Genomic DNA, 21,571 nt, shown 5'->3' with positions numbered 1-21,571 from the left:
AACAGGCCTGCAATGTTACTAGTGCCTTCAAATACTTCCTTCACCTGTAGGATGAAAGTCCTTCTCCTGAGTCAATAGGCCTCCTTACTTCTTCCTCCCCTCTCAGTTTCCATGGGCCCCTAGCATGGGAAACTCAGCCTTATTCATCTTTGTATTTCCATGTCTCAGAATCAGGCAGGTTCTGGGTATGTTCCACATAGAAGCCTGTTATCTTTTCAAATGGCAAAAAAGAGGGGATTTTTCCATAGTCACATAGTTTTTCCACAGAAATGTATTCATGAGAGTTAAACTTGCCCAAACTATGTTAATGTATGTGGTTGGCTTCTGTGCCAATTTTCATTGTGAATAAGACGCAAAATAAAAGGGCTCTTGTGTCTCCCTTTCCTCCTCCCTGAAACCCTCCCATAATTTTTGAGTTCATAAGCCCATTTTGTATGTGAATCAGATCAGGAGGGAAAAGGCAGGGGGATTACTTTTGTGCCTTTGCTTTAAACTACTGATAGACACATGAAAGTTATGACTGAACCAAGAAGAGGTTAATACAGTGGGGCTGCATCTTAGGGTTGGTGTAAATTGGGATAACTCCGTTTGTCCTGGGTGAACCTTGCAGATTTACACCAAAGGAGGACACAGCCTTAGCTCATTAGGGGCTCTGTTCATTGCTGTGTTGTTATTTGAAGCCATTTTCATCTGACGAGAAACGGTGTCTCTCTTTAATACGGATGTTAGGACTTAGCTTGACAGTCTCCTTCCAGAGCATGCACCGTGGGTTACCACAGCACACACAAAACATCAGTTGAGTTTAGGCAGCTCTGTTAGCCAGATGGCTATGAAACATTCATAATACAAGCTGTAGCTGTTATGAGCCATTTCTCTTTGGTGCATGTCCTGACAAGCTGCTGTTATTAAGTTTCAGTGTATTTCTGTTAATGTTACCTACCTATTTTCATTCCTGTATGCTGTCACACGGAGCTGGTTGGCGTGGTCTTGGGAACTGGGCTTCAAGGCTCCTCCCTGTGAAAGTTGCCAGCTCATTTATTTGTTTCTTTCCAGTGGTTCAAGCTGGTGCGTTATTCAGAAACTTCTGAAAGAGCGGGGTTGGGTAAACCTCTGATTCAGTTCGTTTGAAAGCACCCTTGAAGTCCTCCTCCACATCTTGCCTTCCTGTGGCTCTGAAATAGGCTTGACGAGGCTAATTGGAGCCCGTTTCTGAGAAATCATCAGTGCTTCTGTTGGAAATGTCCCTCAACTTGAAGGCCCCTGTCCCTTCTTGCAGAACTGTGATACTTCTAGTTTGGGCCCTGACTCTCCCTGGTCTTTGTTTCTCAGTCTTAGAGGGCAGAAGTGCAGGAGGAGAGGGGGCAAACACAACATGATTTGTGAGGTGTGAAGGTCAAGTGGCAAGAAGATCATTTGTATTTTATCCTTATCCCAGCATTACTCTGCAGGGGCAGTGGTCACCGGTCCAAGTTACGTTCTCCCGATGGCTGCTCAGTTTTGCAAAGCCCATTAACTTTGCAGATGGTGGCAAGGACATGGGAGTCTCAAGGGAGCTCTGAGTACTTGCTGCTTTTGATCCTGCCAGTGTTGTCTCCCTATGTTTAGCAACAGAAAGAGCTGTGGTGCAGGAGCCGCTCTAGGCTGTTGGCTGGTGGTATAATCCTGCTGGGATGGGTTGCATTAGTGGAAGTGATTTGACTGATAGCTGTAGGCTCTCCTCAGCCCACCTTTGCCCTGTAGAAAAGCTGCTGATGCTGCTGCAGTTACACAGGAGTCTGCACACAGCCAACTGCATAGACCGTGAGCTGTTGTCTCTACGGATGGAGCACACTTCTACATGCCTGGGCTGAAAGGGCAGTGACAGCAATGTGCTAAGTGGTTACATGCAACTGGAAATACTTGGTAGCTAAGGGTCATTCCTGACAAGACATTTAGTTTTTGGAGGAAACGTATACTATGTAAGGTTAACAGACAGACTAAGGAAGTTCTTTGTAGAACATACTTTCAGCAAACCAGTTCAGTTGGTTTGTCGGTTTATAGCACTTACATGAACCACCTGCATACTGACAGCTGTTTCTTTTTTATTTGACAATAGTCATGTTAGCATCCAAAAAAGTGTAATCTTGAGATTGGCTTTAGAAATCCTGAGATTTTAGTATGTAGAGCTGGGCAAAAGTTGCCTTCTGGTTTTTGCATCAGAGGCACTCAGGTCCTTGCATTCACAGAGGATGAAAACTGACTTTAAATCAGAGATGAGGTTCTTAGGTACAAAAATTATTTTAGAGGAAAGTCATTGTATGTAGGACTACTCACTACAAACTTGTAGGAGTTGGCTGTTCTGGAGAAATTGGGCAACACCTAGTATTTGAAGAAATTATTCACAATACAAGGAGAGCCTTTTGTTCATGTGCAGCTGAATATGTAGCAGACAGATCTAAATTACTCTTTGCAAATGTTTTGTTACAGTGGTGAGTGCAAGACCCTTACAGGATGGATGCCGCAAAAATAAGAGGGCACCCAGAAGCTCTTTGGCTGTAGTAGCCTCCTGCAGCATCCCCAGAATCCCCCTGTGACTTGACCACATAAGCCAAGGTGCAGTCCCTGAAGGGAAAGATCTCCTCTTGACAGATCTTGGTGGCTCTCATTTCAGCTGCTACCTTTTGGAGAGGAAGAGAGAGGAGTGAATGCATGGTAGTTGTTTTGTAATGGAGAGCCTAGGAAATTTCCATCACAGTTGCAATCTGCTTAGGTGGATGCATGTACTCCTTTCCCAGCCTGTGAAGAGAAACAAAATGTCTGGCAGGCAAGAACTAGATTTTTTTCAGAAAGTCCCTGCTCTTCTTTCAAAGAAGAGCTTTTTGCCATGATACCAGACTACCCAGTTCTGCAGACTTTCTTCCCTTGGCCTTGGCTCTAATCTCCAGTGTTCCCGTCCTTTCCTGTGAGGGGGGCTTCTTTCACATCTCAGATATTTATACCAAGGTCAGCCAGGTATTCATCCAAAGGAACCAGTGTCTCAGGCCCCGACACAGACCCTGAGCTGTGCCCAGGGGACCCATGCACCCATCCACCTCCTGGTGTTCAGGAACTATGACAAGGCTTTGGGTAGTGTGTTTACAGTACATTTTCCAGCTGCAAAGGGAGGAGGGTTTTCATTGCAGTTGTATGTAAATTGTTGTGGAAATGGAGAGTAATAAAGTTCTTGTTTCAAGAATTGTCATGAATGCTTGGTTTTGAGGCCAACCATTCAGGTCCTGTTATCTCTAGGAATCAAGATGTTTATCTGTCTAAATGATTGCAGTGTGTCTCAGGTATTTGAAGGTGGTTCTTCCTATTTGTGGGAAAAAGAAAAAATAAAATAAAAGAATCAATCTTTGTTTCCCAAACTCTCAAAAGCTTATTAGCCTCAGGCAGATCTTTTTATCTGCAAGGAGTAAAGCAGATATGTCCAGATCCTCAGCCAGTATAAATCAGTTTAATGCCCTTGGCCCATTATTTTTTCTCATGCAGTTTCTTTCTAGTGGGATCTAGGCTATGTTTAAGCATCTCCTTGTCTTCATGTGTCCAGTTTGAAGGTTAGCAGAACAACCATTAGCCCAGGCTCTTGGAGAGTTTGCACCAGATGCCACCCTGGTGTGCAGTGCCTACAGAGTTGGTGGAGTAAGGTTGTGAGCCTTTAGTCAAGTAGCCAAGCAAGACAATTGTTTTGAAGGGTCAGTGGAGAAATGTGAGCTCAAAAGGTGAAGGAGAAGGTGGTGGAGCTGAGTTCAGGTGACCCCAGATGTAAGCAGCATACATATATGTGCCTCTCAGTTCATTGCAAGGCTGATGCAGATTTATCTGATGTTTAGGTAGAACTTCACCCAAGGCAGTGGGTGCCCTGGGGAGCTGCTGAAGGTTTAGGCTTCCCAGCTTCCCTGCTTCCCAGTTGAATTGACTGGTGCTCTGGTGAAGTGGGGTATGTCTCCAGCAAATCTGGTTGCCACATGAAATTGGCAATGTTTTCCACCCAAAATAAAACCTACAACTTCCACTTGCAGTTGGTTAGATTGACTAAGGGACACAGAGTGGAAAATTATAACGTTCATAGAGACACAGAGACTCCTCTGCCAAGATTCATGTCAAGAAGAGGGTAAGAGCAGTAAAGGAGACCGGCTCCCGCTGTTTCAGGGTTACTTGCAGAGCAGGGCCTTCTTCCCCTCCAGAGGGGCCAGCTACACTAGCCAGGAGGAGTGGTGGCACCAGGCAAGGAGGTGAGGATGGGGGGCCCGAGGGCCATAGGTGCAGTGGGTGCTGGCAGCCCTGCCTGCACTCCCTGGTGCCTAGGAGGAAACCTGCCTGTATCAGCCCAAATCCCTCTGGCAGCTTCCAGCCCCGTAGAGTACCCCCATGTCTCCCCCGAGCGGGACCCTGCCTTAAAGCCAGGGCAAACCCTCATGTATCCCACAGGTGATTTCTTTGGGGGTTGGGGTATCAAATCAAAGCAGGTTGGCCCTTCTGGCTGAGAAGGTCAGGTTACTGCAGTTCTTCCCCCCCCCCCCCCCTTTTCCTTTTTTATTTTAAGGGTGTGGTATATTTTGTAAGTTTTATGTTTATCAAGAAGTTGATTGTGTAAATAAAATTGCGGCCTTGTGTGCCAAATAGCTGGGTTATGATTTCCTGGAAGAGAGCCAAGGTGGTGTGTGGGAGCATGCCAGTGTTAATATGTTCACTTTGCTAAGAAATACAGCATGTGTGAAGCAGTGAGGGAGGACACTCTTCCAGCCGTGGCGCTGGTTAACCCTTCCCTGGCACCATTGTCTCCATGCCTCTGCCGGGCTTCCCCCAGCAGTGGTTCACAAACAAATTGTGCGTTCACCGGCAGAAGGGGCTGAGGCTCTCATGGGCTTACCTGGAGCCTGGCCAAATCAACATGGAACTTCACAAGGCTCAGCATCCCACCCCGATTCCTCTCCTATGGCAGGAGCCCGGTGTTTTCTTCAGCTGGCATGTGAAGGCTGCATCGCGCAAACCTCAAAGGGGCCTCCGAGAAAGGCCAGGTCAGGCACGTGCCTGGGGATGCCAGGGCAGGGAACAGGGCCTTGGGCTAAATGAGAATAAACTCCCCGACTGTAATGACTTTATTCCCTATTTACTACTAAGTCCTATCCAAAGTCTATCCTGTTTTTATCCTGCAGAGGCAGCCAGAGTTTTTCTCCAGTGGCTGTTCGAATAGCAGCTGCATCACTGAATAGTTTGAGAGTATTTTCTGCACCGGATGATGCTGCAGAGGGGAAGCCTCATGTCACTGAATGCAACGGGAGGATTACTACCAGGCTTTGACCAGAGTTACGCTCTGGTTGCTTGTTTTGTTACTTTTTCCCTACAAATCATGCAGTCCCTGTCTCAGGGCAGCTCCTGTCTCCTTCCACTCATCCTTAGGTCATTACATTCTGGAAGTATTTAAAACAAATGAATGCTGAAAATGTAACCTCTCGCTTTCCACCAAAAAGGAAATAATGAGTTGGCTACTTCTGCAGACAAAGCAAAAGTCCCGAGGATGCATGAAAGGACTTCATTTTGCCAAACAGCAGGGAACAGAGTTAGCTGTGTTACAGTGTGGGGGGGGGGGGGGGGGGGGGGGGGTGGGGAGCCTGTGTGCATGGGGAATTCTTGCAACTCAGGCAAAAATAGTGACTTCCATTATTTACCTACCTAAGCCGGAAACCTGCTTGCATTTCAGGCATTTATTGTAATTCCTCACATAGCTGGGGATGATAAGCCCCGCTAACTAGTCATTGCATGCTGACTGAAAATGATAGTTAATGTACACCATCTACCCAAACAACTTTCTTCTTTAACCCTTTCAAACTTGCTAGGTTTGGGGTTTTTTTCAAATAATATTGCTGCTGATCAGCCTCACCTCAACCCTCTATCTTCATAAAATTCAGTTTAGTGGAATTCTTTGATCGCAGTCTAATCTATATGGGAGACTTCTCAGAGCAGTTCACACGTCTAAGATAGAATGACAGTTATGGCTCAAATTTCAAAGGAATCAAAGGGAGCCATTTGGCTGACTTCCACTAAATGTCACTGAAATTTGGATGCATAACTCCTATGTGTTCCTTGAGTAGGCTGGATACTGTGGTTTGAGCCTATTAATGATCCTGAACCATAGCCCGTTGCAGTCGGTGGAATTCTTTTCTCTGTACGCTATTTTGTATTATCTAGGCCCAAATGCTGAGGAGGCGAAAGGGCTTTGCTCCCAGGGGAGCATATGGGGAGGAAGCGCCCATCTAATGGTTAGAGTTTAGGCAAGGGGAGCTTACCTTTTCCATCTGTGCTCGTGCATGTATCCATGCCTTCCTGCAGCCATCCCGTCTCACTGCAGCCCTTGTGGCTTTGCCGTGTGCAGGAGCATGGTCGGCTGTCCCAGGTGCCCCGTCCCACGCGGGCTGTCCTCTCGGCAGCGTGTAGCATGTGTTACCCGGGCTGGTGTGCCCGTGGGCTTTGTATGGCACACCGAGCTCTAGACCTGAGGTCACCGCTGAAATGCCTGATGGAAACATTTACTAATTTCAATTCGTGGGGGAAGAGAGAGAAAGAGTTTGCAGTTGGGCTCCTGCCCAAAGCTGTTTGCACCGGGGTGGTGCATCACATGACTCCCAGCAGGCTGTTGTTCTGGGGATTTGGCAACGTCAAAGGTACAAGGTGCATATTGATGTTTGGTACCAGCGTTATATAAACGCTACTTGCGCAAGCCTAGCAGCTGATTTTACAAGACGTGGGGAAGGACGCATCTTTTTCCAAGGGCAGGATTTAGCCCTAGCTGCAATATCTTCCCAGCCGTGATACAATAACAATACTTAGCAGGCATGTAGTTCTTAACATCATCAAAGCCATGTACAAGCAGCAACTAATTATCCTCACAACACCCCTGTGAGGCAAGTATTACTATCCCCATTTCACAGGTGGGGATGATGTGACTTTGGAAGGTCAAGTGACTTGTCCAGAGCCAAACAGTCTGCAATGGAACTCATTAGTTCCTGGCTCACAGCCACTGCTCAATGTACTTGCTCAGCCTATTACTGTATTTTATTATGCAAATCCCCATGGAAATTAGAAGCCCAAAGCAACCCACAGATCTAAACATGGTGACTTAGATCTAAATGCTGGATCCATTTTGTTTGAAATCAGTTCTGGAGGCCTTCCAGTAATTTCACTGGATTTTGGATGGCAATGGAAAAAACCAGAGTGACTGCCATGCCTGGAAGTCTCCAAGAAAAATGGAGGTCATGAAGATGTGTGTTGGTGGCTGTCCATCTTTACCATTGTTTGCACAGGCTGTTCTGAGGCCACCAAATACTGCCAAGCTAGACAGGGTGTCACTGAGATCAGTAAAATGACAAAGAAAAGTTCAGCCTCAATTCCTGCAGGTGCATTGCAAGCAGTGAATGGAGACCGGCCTGCCTAGTCCCTGGAAGACTCTTCGGCCACAAGGTGAAAGCTGGCTGAAGAAACAACCCAGGAAAGCCAGCTAGCTGCAGTGAACTGGGGTCTAATTCAGGCATAAAGTTTTTTTCTGAATTGGCAAGCTTTGCTCAAAAGCTGATGTTGTCCATGCAAACTGTCACTGGTTTGATGATTCAGAAAATAAGCCAAGCCCTGTTTGGCTTGCACAACCGCAGTTCTTCTGGAAATTGCCAGGGATTTTGCATCTGCAAGGAAAGGAAAAGATATTCACCATGTAACGTTGGATCAGGACTGGTTCTTGGCTTCATATTTTGTGGACTGACAAGTGTACTGCTAGACTTCATGAAGGTGTCATCTTGCCACTGAAAGTTGGCACTAATTTACACTAAGTCACCCTGCAGGAACTGGGTCACAACTTTTTCTTTCATGAGACTTGGCAGTGATCTCAAGGTTTACTGGAAGCTGAAGAGAGGATGCCTATGTGCAACGTCAAAACCAACTTAGATGCAAGGGGAACTGGGCCCTGTGCCACTGATCAGGGCATGGCATGTCGGGCTGCAAAGGTGATGGGATGGGACTTCACTGCTTTGCAGCTCCAGCGGTTGCTGCTGGTTGCCTTTTGCACTCTGAACAGGTGTAAATGACTACCCAGAGGCAAAGCATGGCAGAATCGGGGCCAGATCTTCAGTTAGTGTCAATCAGTGCCTCAGCTTCAATGGGGCTGCATCAATTTGCCTTAGGAAAGGGTGTAATGTGGGAAACAGAGATAAGGGAACTCATGTTCTAGCACCCTATATCCTATATAATTGCTTAAATAAGAGCACAGCCCAAAACAAGTTTGCCAGATGCTGGGGTGGTGCAGAATCAATCCCATGTTTTGCAGGCAGGTTTATACACCCAAATGGAGAAAACCTATGGCCAGGATGGGCTCACCTCCTGCTTGCTTCAGCAGCGCAGCTTGGGTACCAGCTGTCAGGAAGGATATGGTTATATAGACCTCAGCATACAGCCCATATATGAGGCCTTACATTCTGGTTGCTGGGCTCTGCTTGGGCCATGCCTCCGTATCTCCTCTGCTCCTATGACCCACGGTAGCTGGAGTCAGGTCTGCCAGCTCAGGTCTGTAAGCTGGATCAACAATCATACCTTTGTTTTGCCAGGCAGATGAATAGATAGATAACAGTGAGTTAATGGATGGCAGCCCCTTCCCCCCCACAAACGTCAGTCCTATCACTCAACTCCTCCCCCAGCAAAAACGAGGCCTCAGGGACAGAGAAAGAGCGCAAAGATTAAAACTAACCCGTTGCTTTGGAACTCCTCAGTGAAAGGGGCTGATAAGAGAGGGCTGAGATGAGGAATCAGATTTCAGGGGTAACAACTGAATAACCAGAAAACGGAAGGATGCCGAAAGGGTTATCAGAAGAGAGCAAGATGGTAAGCACGTCCCAACAGCTTCTCTTTTGAAAAAAAGAGGAAAGGTGTTTCTCTTGTAGCAGCTACAGACACAAAGAGCTGTTCAGACCACTTTGCACCCACCAAGACCCTGGAAAGATGAAAGAGTGTCCCAGAGCTCTGGTGGAGGTTTGTAAGCTGTTAGTCAAGTACTGTTTCCATGCTGGCAGATTCCCGGGAGGTGTAAGCCCCACTGTTTTGTGCTCTTGCTGGGAAATGATCAGCATGGAAAGACTCGGGAAGTAGGCAGGGCTCATGCAGCAGGCTCTGGCTCAGGCTGGGCAATGTGGTTTCTATTTAGGAGCTCTCCTCTCAAAAGCCTCCATAAAAGCAGCCTGAATATAAAAGCCCATGTTCTTACAGCGCAGAGGTGTTGGGAAGACTGTCCCCACCTCTAGAGAGGAATAAGATTCAGCAGCAGAGGCTTCACAAAAGCGCTGCAAAGGTAAGGTTCGCACCTCTGTAGATCTCACAAAAAAGTTGTTGGAGTCACTGTGTGATCCAAGCAGTGTATTTCCCCTGCTGAGATATGGGCCTTTCCTATATTTGCACAGGACAGGTTATCAAGAGTCAGTAGTACAGTGGGAGAGAGGCATCAGGGAGCTTTTCCTCCTTTTAGGATGGTGAGGAAGGGGGAACCCACTTGCTATCTTTCACCGCAGTGGAGATTGCAGGGGGTTGTTTAACTTGGAGGAGGAAGGCAGACAGCTATGGCAAGGTTGCAAGGTTACTCCAGCAAGCGCACAGTTAGCAGTTTCTGGGTGATCTGGATGAAGTTATGAAAGAGGCTAAAAACAGGCAAGGAGGATCCTGGGGCCTTGTCACTCCCGCCTGGCATGGGGTGATATGGGCTGGTTTTGATTCTGTCTTTAAAAATGAAGGTAAGCCTGAGGAAAGGGAGGAGGAGAGATCTGCCTTTGAGAATTTGTTTTCCCATTCCCAGTGGGTGAGCCTGTCTACTTACTCACTTGGGCATGTAGTAGTTAATACAATTTTATTGATAATAATAGTTTGGGGGCTCTGAAAAGCCAGCAGGTGGTAGCCAGATAAACCAGTTGTGAAGGTAAGCATTGGCAACTCCTTGAATGGCCCCAGCCATCTCCAGCAAGGCTGTGACAGTCTCGATTGAGGGGCTGGAGACCCGTCTCCAGCTCCTCTCAGGTCCAGAGAGCTCCCTTGAGGCAGCACCAGAGCAACATCGTCATCGTCAGCCTCAACAGACGTCCTTTAGTCGCCCACCTGAGTGGTGAATATGCTATGTGTTTTCCTTCTTTTGAAATTCTGGATTTGGAGCCCACATCAGTCCTCTGGTTTTGCACCTTTCGCATTGCTGTTTTCAAGCATCTCTGGGCAGACCCCGAGGCAAACTTGTGCTGTTGCAAGGACAGGGGTTTTAAAAGCGGTACTGGGTACTGTGAGACTTGGGAAAGAGTTGGAATATTAGGCAGCTTTCCTAGCAGCTACTCTAAGAACCATTTTTAGGCCTCGCTTACATGAAAAATTGCCTTGATACAATTTTTTTGTTAGGAAATAATTCCATATTAATTTTTTTACCACCGGTTATAATGGGACAAGACCTCATGTGAATGCAGTTATTTTGGTGTTGAAGTGACTTATACCATACAACTTTTCTTTCCAACAAGAGCTGTAGTGCTTTCACTATTCTAATATACTCAAAGATGCACTACCTTTATATGTAGATGAGATGTTTAATGGCAGAGACTTCATTGCAGCACGGTGAGGGTGAGCAGGAAGGTAATTATAGTCTTGCTTTTTATTGTTCTTATATAACGCTACTGTGGATATTTTCCACCCCAGCTGTGGCTCCCAGCCTGCCCAGTCTTACTTTCCATTGCGGTGTGGATTTTGGATCCCGCAGATTCAGGGATACATGGCAAGATGTCACAGAATGGCTCATTTTCCCCTGCGCCATGACCATGGAGGTGCAGAGGCAGACCTGTGCTTGCGGATATTGTCTGTGCATGAAGCCAGGGATACTCTCCAGTTTTCTTTTCACAGTCAGTTTTCTAGAACCAACCAAGGGCCCGACCCCAAAGCTGGATTCTTAAAGCAGCAGATTTTTAAGGATACTTGAAACTTGAACCTGGCTTTAACCCCAAATCTTGTGAGCAGTGTTTGCACTTATGATAAATCAGATCTGAACTGTACGATCAGAAATCACGCAATAACTTTCAACTGTCATGTGCAAGCACCTTCCCTTTGCAGAATACAGCCACCATGAGTCTGACACTTCTGTGGAAGAGCCAGGCTGTAGGTCGGTGTGCTTTTGTTGGGCTTTGTGTGGGTGTGCTGGCTGTGTGGCAGTGCTGGCTGAGCCTTGCAGGTGGGCTCAGCCGCGTGGGCACCTTCCCTCAACATCAGGGGAATTGTGCTTCTGGAAAACCCAAACTAACAGATTGATTCCTCAAGTCCTTTCAGTTAAGATTTCCAGGCAGGCAAATCGAGAGTAGAAAACGAGACATACAACAGCTTTCTTAGGCTGTGTGTTATTCCTCCGCAGTAGTTCTTGACAAGTTCTGCAAAATGACTTCATAAAACCTTTCCCTGAGGTGAGAGTATTCTTGCAATCTGGAGAAGCAGAAATCAGTACAAGGGCTCAGTAGGTCCTACAAGGCATTTCACGCCTCATTGAATACTAACAGAAACATTTAAGGAATATGAAAAAAACCCCATTCTTTAGGATTTCATCCCATGTCCAGCAAAGATACCATCAGGGATCTTACACCTGAACAATCCTTAAGATTGCACGTTTAGATCTTTTGTGATTCCTCAGGGAGATAACAAGAGATAATGGCACACATCCCATGAAGCAACTGGTAGGGCTATCAAACTTCTCCTCTCACCACCTCTGTGATGCTGGGTCACAAATCCTTTTGCTATATGCATGTAGAAGAACTAGCATTTTGAAACCTGTTAGCACTACAATGACACTATTAGTAGTATTACTCCTATTGACACCACTACTGCTACTAATATGTTAATGAGTCATATCATTAATAGATTAGGAATGAATTATGTACTGAGGTAATGTATGTTACACTTTGATTTCAAGTGAAGGCCGTTTGCAAATGTCATGCGTGCCTTACTGTGAGGATGTATTTCCCTGCTTAGGAGCTCTGGTGCTAGAGAAACTTTTGGCATTGCTCCTAGAAGTTTTCCACAGAACTGCTGTTTATTAAATGGTGCTACTTATTTTGCTCTTGTTTTCATTAATGAAATAAGAAAGGACCTAATTCTATATTTTTTGAGGCCCAGAATTTCCCATTAGTTTTGAAAGGAACACGAAAGAAAAGAAGAAAAATACAGGGCCAGTCCTCAAATGTGCTCTTTGAGGTAGCAGAAAAGAGACAGTGAAACATGCCTCTTTCTGACTCCTGTGATTTCAGAGAAAATTCCCAGAGAAGCACCTTTAGCACGGTAATATCCATAGTCTACCTACTGTGGCCTGGACAACGCTTCAGCAGCATGCTTTACGCAAAGTAATATTCCTCTGTGTCAACAGAACGATACTTGATTTATATCTGCAGATTTGAAATTTGATGCTGTGATTTAATTTTTGGAGGAACTGTGTTCCCTTCCAGGGGAAATTCTTGTTTAAGAAAGAAAGAAAGAAAGGAAGGGGGTGGGGGAAGAAAAAAAGAAAAGAGCAGGAATGATAGAGGTTACGATAGTATTACGTTACTAATTGGATAAACTGACAAAACAGCCTACTGTGACTTGGAGAGTTTAATTTTGTACATTTTGGCAACTTCTTAAAGCAGAAAATGAGAGCAGTACTGTCAACAGGGCTTTTGATATTTCTTGGTGTTTATACTAGAGATGAAAGTGCATTCTGAATTAGGGAGGAAGGCAGCAGGCCAGATTCTGACTTTGGCGACAAGAGGTGATAAACGCTGCAGATCTACCCCCCTGTAACAGCGGGTAGGAAATGGTTCTCCTGTTGCACAAGATGTTGTGAGATTTCAAGTTTTTTCCATTCGGCTTGAAAGACATAGGATCCATAAAGGGTTTGTTTTTTTCTTATTACTGCAATAAACCAGTAGATAGCCAAGTCACTCGCTTGGCGTATGGGAGACCCAGCATCATGTTCCTGCTCTTTCTGGTTCAGTGTTCTGGTCTCTGGGCTGCAGAATTGGTCTTGCTGTTACCAGCAAATATTTTGTGACTTACATCCGATATGAAATGACTCCTACAGAAAAGCAACATCCAAGAATGGTCTCTTGCTGGGGTGTTAAGATATCCCTCTTGGATTTAGGAGATCCAAGTTCAACTCCCTGATCTGTATCAGGCCTTCAAATGTACGTCTTTTGCACTCCAGCTAAATGCTGGAACTGTTGGCTGCTCTGGGCAGGTTTGTTTATGTGTGTTTTGACCAGAATTTTCCTCCTGGACCAGAGAAACCTTTTCCCAATGGAAGTTTCACTGAAGCCGATATGTATAAACAACCAAAAAAGCATGTTGGGGGGGACAACAAACTATCAGAACCAATTCTCTGAACAAATATGGCTTAAGACATATGTTTGCCAGCGATTCAAATCGGTTTCTGTGCAATTGTGTCCTTTTGCTAAGATTTAATGGAAAGAGCTATAAATTGTGGTTATGATTAGCCAGCAAGAAAGGTATCTGTCAGGCAAGTTCTGCCACCCTTACTCATGTGCAGTATTTCATTTCACAGGTTGTCTTGGCTATTTTGTTGGACAATCCCTGTAAGGCTGCTCTGCCCTGCTCCTCTGCCTCCAGCAGTGCTATTAAGGGAAGGAGGGAGTTGTGAATTCCTGCAGTCTTTGGTAAGGTACAACTTCCTTCCTTGCTCACAACTAATGAGAAAGGCTTCACCTCTTCTCCAAACCTTCTTGCCTGTTTATTTGTAGAGGCCAGTATCCAGACAGTATGGGTAGTGCTTCAAACCAGACTTGGATCTGGGATGTAGGCTGGTCCAGCTCAGCTGCACAGTAGAGTTTTTGTTGCGTGGAGGCATCTTAGTGTCCTGCTTGGGACATAATATCTTGCCTCTAAATAAATGGTCTGCCCTGCAGGGTAAGGTAATTCTCAACATGAGTGAGGCTGGCCTTATAAAAATATCTGGGCAGTGGAAGAAAATAACTGCTGTTTTCCAAGAAGATGCATTTTTCTATTTTAATTTTTTTAAGGCTGTGATAAAATAAATGTTGTCTATGATGTAAAGCTGAAGGGTTGACCAGAACTTCCTTTGTGGTCAGGCTCTTTTTTTATTGATTGATTTTGAGTCCTCTAAATTTGTCAGGCTCACAAGTGTAGCGGTGACTTAAGCTATAAGAGAATGTTTGTGTCTTTAAGGAAAAATACAGCGACCCCTCCTCTCCCTTGCCCTTCTCAACCTTGCAAGGAAACCTACACTTGGCCAGAATATTTTTTCTCCCTCAGTGGAAAATGTTGATTAAATATTCAGAAAAAATAGCAATTAAACCCCCCATACTCCTAAATCCCAAGAATCTTTAATGGGAAACTGCTGAATACGGAATAGTTGCATCATTTTGGCTGAAAATGCACATTGGCATTTTTTGGTAGAAGCTCAAAACTTTAAGAGAAATGTTGTGAAACAATCACTTTTCTGTTGATAAAAAGAGATATTTTTTCAAGCATTTCTATGCAAGCTGTTCTGCAGTTGAGTTGGTTGAGCAAAGCCATAGTCACATGGCTGTGCCGCTGAAAGGCACATGAGTGACTTTCCACACTAATTTTTTCTGCCTGAGCCAGAAATTGTTTCAGTTCAGCTTTTTGGTCATTCTTCACACCAGGACAGACATCAGGGTTTGGGCTGGGATCATCTGAGTGGTCAAGTCCAGTCTTGTCACACCATACTGATGCTGCTGCTGTCAGCCCCTCAGGGTCTGGCAACAAGCTCTCTCTGCACTTTTGGGGCACATCTTTGCTTAGCTGGTTTTACTGGGGTAAAATTCCTCCTCTTATTACTCCCCACTGGCATACACTGTTTTACTGCTGACTCGGATTTGTTCTACAAACAACGTGTAAGTGTGGTGTGTGGAGGTACAAAATATGAAATGACCAGGTGAGATGACCAGGTTATGGCAAGTCAGTGACCCGAACAGCAAAGCTCAACTGAACTCCGTGTAGTGAGGTCACAAAGTACTCAGTCCTCAGATAATACAGAATTACTCATCTTCCTTCAAAATCCATGCCTACTTATGTAGCTAGCTTTTGAATGTAGAAATATATGGAATCTGGATATAAGAAGTGAATTCCAGGAAGAGAAAAACAAGCAATATGAACATGGAAGAGCTTTGCAAATCCATGTAAACCCTGCACTGTTTCTCTTATTCCCTGGGCACGTTGGCTGCTTCTCTAGTGCATTCAGTACTCAGTGGTTCTCCAGGTTTTCTGTGTTAGGGGTCTGATCCCTCTCCCATCTGACTGGGTCTTGCTTCTGGTTGAAGATTTAGAGAAGAGCTGGATATTGGCAATCTGCAAGACTGGGAAGAGAAAAGGTGGAGCCATGTTTTGATATTAGTTGAGTTTATTTACACCATTTAGGATGTGGACTTCTCTGCTTTGTTTTCCCTCGAGGAAAAGAGATACAGAGAATTTAAAGGAGCTCCTGTGTATGATTGCAGAGTCAGCAGCAGAATCAGCCATGTAGGTTGCCTGTGAGGGTATTTCTTCATGTTGGCTCAGTTGAGCTGTTGTTGAGGTCAGTTTTTCCGGTGATCTCTATTATGGGAGCTGAGGTTGGCCATTCCTCATCCACATCCCAGTTGGCAAGGGGCCCTTACGATGGCCAGAAGTACAGCTCCAGAGTAAACTAGATGCTCACAAGGTACACAAGGCAGTTTTCAGTGGCACTAGGGAAAACAGTTACCAGAAGGGGAAGAGATTTCTTTCCACAGACCTTTGTTTTAAAGGGTATTTTGGGGTGCGAGTTAACCTTTCCTTGGGTCTCTTGCCAGCAGGTGGGAACCTTTTTAAGTTGTCCTTTTTCTGAGAAGGGCTGAATCGTCCGCCCTAAAGCATCCCTTAATGCAATTAAAACCAGCAGTACTGCTTCTCCAACACTGGGGCCTCCGATACTGGGAGGGGAAGCGGTAGCTCTTCTTTGAAGTCCCACCTACGTGAACATCAGTGGCAGGACTTCAAAGGGAAGCTGCTATTTCCTGTTGGAGCTCAGCCCTGGTGCTCAGCACTGCTAGCAAAGCAGTCAGACTGGTTGTAAAGGCACTGATCCAGCAGAGAACTTAAGCACATGCTTAAGTCCCTCAGGACTTAACCACATGGTCTGCTGGGTTGGGACTCAGCTTGTCTGGAGACTGGACTGATGGTCAGGGTTACGTCTCCCAGGTCAAATTTTCAAGGGGAAGACCCAGGTTAAAAAGCCTTTCACAAATGGCTTGATGGGTGCTGCAAAGCTGGGCTCATCATTCATAACCCAATGGCTTGGGGCACCTGTGCAGCAGCAGGAGGTGGAAATACCACAAGCAATACTACTGAATTTAGCAAAGAACCTGGAGACAGACAACAGGTTGCAGTAACTATCAGTAAATGCTTGTAAATCATGAATTCGGAGCTAGCCTAAATCAGCATTGTTGAGTTCACCTCAGAGGAGCTGGCCAGGTGAGGATCTGGCCCAATAAATAGAGTTGTAAAGATGGGACTCTATTTGCAAACAGGTAAGAAATGCTAAAGGCACAATCACTCAGCCCCACCTTTTGCTGAGTAATTTTTTATTTTAGTGTTGGTTCCTCTGCTGTCTGTGGAGCTACTTGCAGACTAACGGATGGCAAAATTGGGATGTAATTTTCTAGCAAACATTACTTAGGTAATTCATGTAATTGGCACCAACTTACTCTCTCAGTTTTTGTCCTCAGGCTACAGACAGACCTTGTGGTCGTGATCTGCAGTTGTGCACAGGTACCACACACTGCTAGCCCTGTTCTCAGCATCATGTTATTCCCTCTTCTGTAGCAGTGCAGCATGAGAGCTTCTCCCTCATCACAACCTACATGAAGCCCCATGGTTGCCTCACGTGTAGCAATTACAAGATGTCTGGGAGATGTTCCATGCGGGCAGCATGGGTGTTTGCAATTGGAAAGGCTGCTCTTCTTTGTGAAACAGATGTATTGGATTGAACATGGTACTTTTGTAGGCTGTGGGAATAAACAGGTCACGAAGACAGAGAAACCCCGGTAGTTTCCAGGTCCTGCTCCCTGAAGTCCTCCTGTACTTGGGCTAGCACAGCCTGCCAAACCCAATAGTAGACTGCAGTTTTCCTCCACCGTGCTGTTCTCCCTATAGGGGAACGCATTGCCTAGTTGCTAATCCCCCATCCCAAGAAAGTGAACTGAGAACAGTGTATGGATATTGTCATCTGAGACAAACTGGAAGCATCTTCATTTGGATTATGAAAACACCTATGAAACTGTTAGGACACTGGTTTTGGATGTCACCAGCAGACATCTGCCCCGCCATTCAGGTTCCCAGAAGAAAATTCTGACATATCTTCACTGTGCGGATGAGCACTGCGTAGTTAGTGCTGACCAAAGAAGCAAAACTTAATTCTGTGCTGACCTGCTGACCTGACGTGCCTGCAGTCCTGTGGTGCTGCCCAGGGAAAGTAAAGCCCCCACACCTCCACTTCTTGGTTCGGGTGTAGGATGCTAGGACAGTGCTAATGTTACTGTTAGCGCTGCATGATATGTCCTTGGCATACTTCTCGTCGGCTCAGGTTGGTGTCGCCGCTCTGTGATTTTGTGTGAAGGTCTGTTTTGGAAGTACCTGCACACAAAGAGTAGACATGCTTTTCTTTGGATGGATAGGTTGGATGGGGCAGTCACTGACAAACAGCAGCGTGACTCATTGCTCACACCTGAATGCTCTGCAAGGGGTTTTTGTTCCTGAAAGTAAGTGTGGTCACTTCACCTGAGAGTGAAGCTGGTGACCTCAGAGACTTGAAAAAGATCAAACTCAGCTTTTCTGCACCTTGAAAATTCACAAGAATCAGCTGATGCAATTTCTTGGGAAGGAAGCCTTGTGTTGTGACTGAGGCATGGGACTAGTGTGCAAGAAAAGTGTTCAGTTCTTGGTGCTGACACAGGTGTCTCGGGTGGCCTTGAGCAGTTCATTTGGTCTCTTTTTTCTTTGGTCTCCCACCTGTAAATTAGGCTAATAATTCCTTACCCATCTGGCTATTAGCCAGCAAGTTCTTCAGGTAAGGGGTATATCTCATTGTGTGTTGTATAGGTACTAGGTTTGCTCTTGAGCAGGATTCTCCTGTAAAATGAAGAAATAATATTAATAACCAATTGAGACAGGATGGATTTTTGGAAGGACTGCTTCCAAAGGCTCTTTGGATTCAAAGAAGGTGCATTTTATTAATCTTCTTAATTTGTGTGGTTTCTACCCATGGGTTAGTACTGAAAGGGTTTTATCCGATTCAGGGTGTACATGCAAATATTTCTATTTGAATAATACTGGAGAATAAATTTAGAAATGTTTAAAGAAGGTATGAATACCTCAATCTGCTAGGTGGAAAAATTACTACTTCTTGTGGGTAACCCAACCTGTTTAAGTTGCTAAAAACATACCTGACTTAGAAAAAAGAGCAGAAAGCATAGCTGAAAAGAGAGCTTTTTAAAAAAACAACTCTCTTCAGATTTCTAGTTTAATATTTCAGTATGCAACAGTATTTTCATAACTGCAGCTTTTTTGGGCAGATGTGGGGGAAATTAGAATATATTAAAGAACTCTGGAAACCACTTTCTATTTGTAAAACATGTTGTGTGTGTATCATAACACCTACAGTACTTGTAGCTTTGCCAGATTGTGCATCGACTGCCAGAATTTTCCTCGCTAAATGACATTATACTACTTTGTGGGTATTGAAAACAAATATTTTGAGGGGAGGGAGCATTCTCATCCACAAAACGTTCATCATGGTTGCAATATTCAGCCATAGTGTTCTATTTGAAGGCGGTTGCGTTTTTCAGCTGCTTACCATAAGTCAAAGGATAGGTTTGGTGAATGTTTGTGTGCTCTCTAACTGTTCATTGGTATGTATTTTTTGCAATATAGCAGCCCCTAGGGGCTCTGAAGGAGATGAAGGCCTTGGGATGCTGGGCACTGTACAAACATGTAGTAGAGGACACTAGTGGAAATTGAAAAATATGGTGGTTATCTTCAGAAGTGCAGCCCCAGAGTAGTTTTTCCTGCACAAGGCGGTGTTGGGACGGATGTGAGATTGCCCGGCTGGGTGGATGGAGCAAGGTAGATGGTGCTGGCATGCGGTATGGTCTGGTGAAGCCATGGGACATTGCAATGAGGACTACTGGTATAGTGTCTGGTACTGGAAATAAAGGAGATGGGAGAGATGCGTTGCTGGCTGGGCAGCCACCATAGCTGCTGAATAGGTTATGCAAAGGCTACAGCCTTGCTATGAGATGCAGATATACAGCAGATATCTCTAACCAGCTGAGGTTACCAATTATCCCAGGGTCTCCCACACAATTGTGGGTTTTGAGGGTGACACAGAGGCATTCCCTTGCCAACATGAGATGAGCTCTGACAGATCCCACTGTATAAAAGCCTCCAGAAGAGGAGTGAGGAAGGAGAAAACAGGATTAGAGGCTGCTGAGGTCTCCTCGGTTCAGCCGCTGGAACAGCCTCCACTGGGCTTTTGCTGCTGCTTATGAAGTAAAGCTGTCTTAAGACTGCTCTAACTTACACCCAGGGTTATGCCCCAACCACAGCCGGGTACAGAGCTGTTCCTGTGCCAAAACCCAAGAGGAGCCCGGAGCATTGCCCAATGCCCTTCAGTGCCCTGATGTCATCAGCACATTGCAAGCTGCATTTGCCAAGCACAGAAGTGGAGACATTTGCTGACATTTTGTATTATGTTTCAGTGGCACTCCTGGTTTTGTTTGGCATAAAAGCTGTGATTAAAATGTAAGCTAATTAGTAGTTAGTTATTAATATCTACTTGCTTTTTAATCTTAATAGACAGTTGTGATCAGTTTTCACAGGTATAAAGAACTAGTGTCCAGCTAAAAACTGTAACGTGCTTTAATCCGCAGCTGAGCAGTTTTCTGTGACTGGAGAGACCTGTTCGTTTTTAGAATTTGTTATTAGAGATGGATGATTAAAATAGAAAGGAAATGGAAAGACGTTTTGGAGTCAGTTAGGAAAAAATCTTCCGGAGTGGACTCTTCTGGGGTTTTTTTACTCTCCTTCTAGAAATTATATTATCTGGGATGGCTGGGGTTGCTCCAGAGGCTTCAGGGCACATTAAAGGGTAATAAAAGGGCATGGGGTGAGAAAAAGGTTCCTGCTGGGTTAAAGACAGACACATGATAGCTCATCTGGGAGCAGAGAGTCAGGTTTAATAATGTCCTTGCTAAACACAGTTAATAATTGAGGTCAGGGCCCTGGGTGAGGGTAATAAGGGGATAGTCTCCCATGTGTGGAGTGATGGGGTAAAGACAAGCTGTTCAGAGTACACAAGTGATGCTGATAGCAGGCGCACAGCAGAGCTGGGCTGGGTCGCTTGGGACCATGATGGCAGCAAGTAGTTCACAAAGCACTGCTTTTTGTGTGTGTGTGTGTGTGTGTGTGTGTGTCTTTTCTTTTAAAATGCCTGATAATTACATCACTTGTAGAATAGGGGGGCAGCACAGAAGCAAGTGTGCTGGCTTAGCACAATCAAAATGCTAACTGATCAACTAGTAGAGATCTGCTTAAGACAACAGGCTTATCTTGCTCCATCTTGCTGATGTGGTAATGTATAGCTGGAATTAGGAACTAAAGGGCTATGAATGTTTCCATCAGAAGGATTGGTTTTAGGTATCTGAGGGTCATTACGCATGCTGTACATCAGAGTGCCTCCCAATCCCAGTGCAGTCATCCTCAGAGCAGTCTGCTGAAGGCAGGATTACCTTTTCCTTGTTGTACAGGTGAGAAATCAAACTACCAAATACCCGAGAGACTTGGCTAAAGTTGTACAGGGAATCTCTGTCAAAAGAGAGTTAGGTTTTTACTGTAAGCACCGGTGCTGACCAGTTCCCATAGGGCATTTACGCTCACATGGTCTGTGTCACCACTGACACGGGCATATTCTCACAAAAATGTTGGGAGAAGAGTTCATTCCTACTACAATAGACAAAATGTGTGATGATCATATTCAAGACACCATTTTTTGGGTTACAAATGAAATTGAACTGTTAAGAGTAGAACAAATGTTACTTTCATGTTACATCTAGTTGTCATCAGTCTAAGAAGGCCAAACCACCTCTGTATCAAGGAGATGGTGAAGAATAGCCTTTATCTGAAAAACACAAAGTTATTTAATGTGTTGCTCGCTTTGCATGGCCTGTACTTCATGGCCCTGATCCTGCCACAGGGTGTGGGTAGAAGAATGCCTATTGGTTTTGGTGGGGCCATGGGCTGCATGCTGCAAGCCTGGTGCTTTCTGTGTGACAGGATTTGAGCTACAGCTTTCTGGGACGAGGCACGTGTCATTCCTGGCACAGCAGGGGAAAGTGAGTGCAACCCATCACAGTTTCTTCCATCTCATGGCAAAGTTGGAGGGAGGATGGAAAAAAAATGCTCTCTGATTACAACTCATGTATGTGCTTTGGCAGAGAGAACACAGTGTAATTGTGGG

General features: G+C 45.2%; 1 protein-coding gene across 1 annotated transcript in view; it reads left to right on the top strand.

Annotated features, from left to right (window-relative positions):
- Positions 1–13,610: 13,610 nt before the first annotated feature.
- Positions 13,611–21,571, top strand: part of BMP2 (bone morphogenetic protein 2) — a 136,292-nt gene continuing 128,331 nt past the window's right edge. The window contains exon 1 of the mRNA XM_030022307.2: positions 13,611–13,712. The gene's annotated coding sequence lies outside the window, so the exon portion shown is untranslated. The remainder of the gene's footprint in view (positions 13,713–21,571) is intronic.

This window comes from Aquila chrysaetos, chromosome 8 (assembly GCF_900496995.4).
Source record: "Aquila chrysaetos chrysaetos chromosome 8, bAquChr1.4, whole genome shotgun sequence".
Taxonomy (NCBI): domain Eukaryota; kingdom Metazoa; phylum Chordata; class Aves; order Accipitriformes; family Accipitridae; genus Aquila; species Aquila chrysaetos.
Note: the sequence above shows the minus strand (reverse complement) of the source record. Positions and strands in the feature narration are given on the sequence as shown.